This window comes from Mustela putorius, unplaced genomic scaffold (assembly GCF_011764305.1).
Source record: "Mustela putorius furo isolate JIRA1106 unplaced genomic scaffold, ASM1176430v1.1 tig00003898_pilon_pilon_pilon, whole genome shotgun sequence".
NCBI classification, from domain to species: domain Eukaryota; kingdom Metazoa; phylum Chordata; class Mammalia; order Carnivora; family Mustelidae; genus Mustela; species Mustela putorius.
In genome coordinates this window covers 2,699,675-2,704,665 of record NW_025422047.1, presented here as the reverse complement: position 1 = coordinate 2,704,665, position 4,991 = coordinate 2,699,675, and the positions used below count along the sequence as shown (strand labels likewise).

At 33.0% G+C, this 4,991-nt stretch overlaps 1 pseudogene; it reads left to right on the top strand.

The window, feature by feature from the left end:
• The first annotated feature begins 1,728 nt into the window (after positions 1 to 1,728).
• Positions 1,729 to 1,810, top strand: LOC123388420 (annotated as a pseudogene).
• The last annotated feature ends 3,181 nt before the right edge of the window (positions 1,811 to 4,991 follow it).

Genomic DNA, 4,991 nt, shown 5'->3' with positions numbered 1-4,991 from the left:
TAATTTCCAATAGTAACCACTAAGAAAATACCTATAGAAGATGCATAAAAGTAAGAAAGCAAACAAAGCGTGTCCCCATCCCCCCAAAATTAACAAAACACACCACGTACAGCTGTAAGACAGGAATGACAAAATAACTACAGGACATAAAACAATTAACAATATGACAGTAGCAAATTCTGCTTTATCAGTAATTGCTTTAAAGGTAAGTGGATTAAATGCTTCAATCAAAGACAAAGACTGGCTGAATGGATTTAAAAAAAAAAAAACAAAAAACAAAAAACAAAAACCAAGGGATGCCTGGGTGGCTCAGTGGGTTGAGCCTCTGTCTTCAGCTCCAGTCATGATCCCAGGGTTCTGGAATAAAGCCCCGCATCAGGCTCTTTGCTCAGCAGGGAGCCTGCTTCCCTCCCCCCAACCCCTGCCTGCCTCTCTGCCTACTTGTGATCTCTGTCAAATAGATAAATCTTTAAAAAACAAGAACAAAATACAACTCTATGCTGTCTACAAGAGACACACTTGAGATATAAGGACATACATAAACTGGATGTGAAAGGATGGAAGAAAGTATTCCATGAAAATGATAACAAGAAGAGATGAGGAGTTGCCATACATATATCGGATAAAATAGATTTAAGTCAAAAATTGTCACAAGAGACAAGATTATGTGATGATTAAAAAAAAAGTCAATTAACAAGGAAGGCATAGTAATAAATAAATATGCACCTAATAGCAGAGTACCCAAATATATACAGCAAATAGTGGGATAACTGATGTGAGAAATAGACAGTAACACCATAATGGTATAGATTTTGATACCCCTCTTTCAATAATTTATAGATCAACCATTCAAAGATCAGCAAAGAAACAGAGGACTTGGACAATACCATAAACTAACTGGACCTAAAAATAGCACTGTACCCAACAACCGCAGAGTATACATTTTTCTCAAGCACACAAGAAACATTCTCCAGGACAGATCACTTGTTAGATCACAAAACAAGTCTTAGTAAATTTTTAAAAAATTGAAATCATATCAAGTATCTTTTCCAGTTACAGTGAAATGAAACTAGAAATCAATAGCAAAAGGAAAACTAGAAAATTTATAAATCTGTCAAAAATTACACTCTTGCTTGATCGATGGGTCAAAGAAAAAAAAATCACAAGAAATCAGAAAATACCTTAAGACAAATACAGAACAAAAACCATACCAAATCATATAGGATACAGGAAAAGCAGTACTAAAAGGGAAATTTAGAAAAGAACAGATACATTAAAAACAAAAGAATAGCTGTCAAATCAACAACCTGACTTTATACTTCAAAGAACTAGAAAAAGAACACACTAAACCAAAAGATAGCAGAGGAAAGGAAATAATAAAGAATAAAGCAGTGATAGGGGCGCCTGGGTGGCTCAGTGGGTTAAAGCCTCTGCTTTCGGCTCAGGTCATGATCCCAGGGTCCTGGGATCGAGCCCCGTATCGTGCTCTCTACTCAGCAGGAAGCCTGTTTCCTCCTCTCTCTCTGTCTGCCTCTCTGCCTACTTGTGATCTCTGTCTGTCAAATAAATAAATAAATAAATATTTAAAAAAAAAAAAAAGAATAAAGCAGTGATAAATGAAAGAAAAGGAAAAAACCATGAAACTAAGAGGTTTTTGTTTTTTTTTTTTTTTTTTAAGATCTACAAAATTGACAAACCTTTAGGTAGACTAAGAAAAGTAGAAAACCTAGCTTTGCGCAGTGGCAGTATCGTAGCCAATGAGGTTTATCCGAGGCACGATTATTGCTAAGAAAAGTAGAGGACCTAACAAAAATAAAAAATAACAGAGAAGACAAGTAGTGTAGCAGAAATAGAATCATAAGAGACTACTATAAACAATTACATGCCAACAAATTGGATAACCTACAAGAAATGGATAAAACTCTAGAAAAATACAACCTATCAAGATAAAATCATGATGAGATTTTAAATCTGGGCAGAACTCTATGGTAGGGAGATTAAATCAGTAATCAAAACTTCCCCACAAAGAAAAGCCCTAAACCAGATGGCTTCACTAAAAATTCTACCATTTAAAGAATTAACATGATTTCCTAAACTCTTCCAAAAAAGTGAAGAGGAGGGAACACTTTCAAACTCATTTTATTCAGCTGGCATAAAACCAGGCAAAGATACTGCAAGGAAAGAAAACTATAGTCTGGTATCTCTGATGAATAGTGACACAAAAATCCTCAACAAAATACAAGCAAACTGAACTCCACGATACATTAAAAAAAAATTATATGCTATGACCAAGTGATGCAAAGATGTTCAGCATATGAAAATCAAACAATATATCACATTAAAAGACAGTAACTACTTGATTCAAATGATACAGAAAAATTCAACATCATTTCATAATGAAAATACTCAACAAACTAAAATTGGAAAAAAACTACTTCAACATAATAAAAACCATAAATGAAAGCCCATAAACTGTCATTATTCTCAATGGTGGAAAACTGAATATTCTTCCCCTTATAAAACTAAAGAATGTCTCTCACCATTTCTGGTCAACATAGTACTAGAAGTTCTAGACAGAGCAAATAGATAAGAAAGGAAACAAAAGGAAGAAGTAAAACTTTATCTATTGGCTGATGACATGATCTTCTATGTAGAAAACCCTAAGGATTTCACTCAAAAAAATTGTTAGAACTAATAAATGAACTCAGCAGAGTTTCGAGATACAAAACCAGTTATAACACATAAAAGCCAGTTGTATGTCTAAACGCTAACAATAATCTGAAAAGGAAATTAAGAAAACAGTTCTATTTACAATTGCCTCAAAAGTAATAAAATACTTAGGAATAAAATTAACCAACGTGATGAATGACCTATACACTAAAAACTACCAAAAAATGCTAAAAAAAAAAAAATTAAAGAAGACACAAATGTAAAACAGTCCATGTTCAAGTCCAAAGTTCAAGGTTGGAAGACTTAATATTGTCAAATTATCCACACTACCCAGAGCAATCTACAAATTTAATGTAATCCCTATTAAAATCCCAATTGCTTTTTTAATTATTATCTTGTAGAAATAGAAAAGACCTAAAATTCATATGCAATATCAGTGGACCACAAATAGCCCATATAACTCTTGAAAAAAAAGAAAAAAAAGATTTATATTTACTAATTTTAAAACCTATAGCAATTAAAACAGTATGGTACCAACATAAAGACAGACATGTAGATGAATAGAACAGAATGAAGAGCCCAGAGATGAACCTTCATGTATATGGTCATATGTCATATGTCATATGTCTTCAACAAGACTAACAAGGCCACACAATAGAAAAAGCATACAATTTTCAACAAATGGTGTTGAGAAAATTGTATATCCACATACAAAAGAATAAATTTGGGTCCTTTCCTAGTACCATTCACAAAAATTAATTTAAAATGGGATAATAACTTAAACATAAATCCTGAAAACATAAAACCCCTAAAATAAAATGGGAAAATCTTCAATTTAGAAGTGATTTCTTGGATATGACAACAAAAGCACAGACAACAAAGTCGAGAATAGACAAATGGACTACATCCAACTTAAAAACGTATGCACAGCAAAAAATAAATAAACAAAAAAGTGAAAAAGCAACTTACAGAATGGGAGAAAATATTTGCAAACCTTATTAGTATCTAGGATATATAAAGAATTCCTGCAACACAGCAACAAAAATAATCCAATTAAAAATAAGCAAAGGACTTAAACATACATCTCTCCGAAGAAGGTATTCAGATGCCCAACAGATGTCTAAAAATATGTTCAACATCACTAATCGTTAGGGATATGCAAGTAAAAACCACAATGAGATATCTCCTCATTCATTAGGACCTCAACTTTCAAAAAAAAAAAAAAGAAGAAGAAGAAAAGAAGGAGAAGAAATACCAAATGGTGAGGATGTAGCTATATTGGAACATTTGTGCACCTTTGGTAGGAATCTAAAATGATGGAACCATTATATAATTAAAACAGTACAGAGTTTCTCAAAAAATTAAAAGTAGAATTACCACATGACCCAGCAACCCTACTTCTGGGTATTTACCCAAAAAATTGAAATTAAGGTCTTAAAGAGAAATTTGTGCTTTCATACTCATTGTAGCATTATTCTTAATAGTTGAGATGTGGTAAAACCTAAATGTTCATTGGCAGATGAATGGATAATAAAAAGTGATATATACATACATCGGAATATTATTCAGCCTTTAAAAAAGAAGGAAGTCCTGCAACAACATCGGTGAAACTTTAGGTTACACTGTGTGAAATCTAATCGCAAAAAGACAATTCCTTCGCTATTCCACTTATTTGACGTATCTGAAGTATTCAAATTCTATGAAACGGTTAAGTATAACATTGCTTGCCAGCGGCTGGTGGGGGAGAGGGAAATGAGTATTTGTTCAGTGAGTATATAGTAAGTGTATATCAGTGTTACAAGATGAAAAGTTTAGAGATCTGTTGAACAACAATATGCATATAGTTAACAGAGCTGTACTGTACATTTGAAAATGGTAAGATAATAAATTTTATGTTGCATAATTTTAGCCACTATTTAAAAAGAAAGAGATTGAGGGGTGCCTGGGTGACTCATTTGGTTAAGCATCTGCCTTCAGCTCAGGTCCTGGTACCAGGGTCCTGGGATCTAATCCGACACTGGCTCCCTGCTCATCAGAGAGCCTGCTTCTCCCTCTCCCTTTGCCCCTCCTCTCTGCTCATGCACTCTCTCTCTCTCTCTCTCTCAAATAAATAAGTAGATAAATATTGTTTAAAAAGAGAGATTGAAAAATATTCATATAGGTGGAAATTAACAATAAATTTCTAAGTAATCCATGACACAGAAAATCCTGAGAGAACTTAATTTCTTTAACAAATTGCTAATGAAAAATTTGACATATCAAAATTGTGAAATAACATTAAAGCAATAATTTGTAATGAAATTCATAACTTCAAATATGTA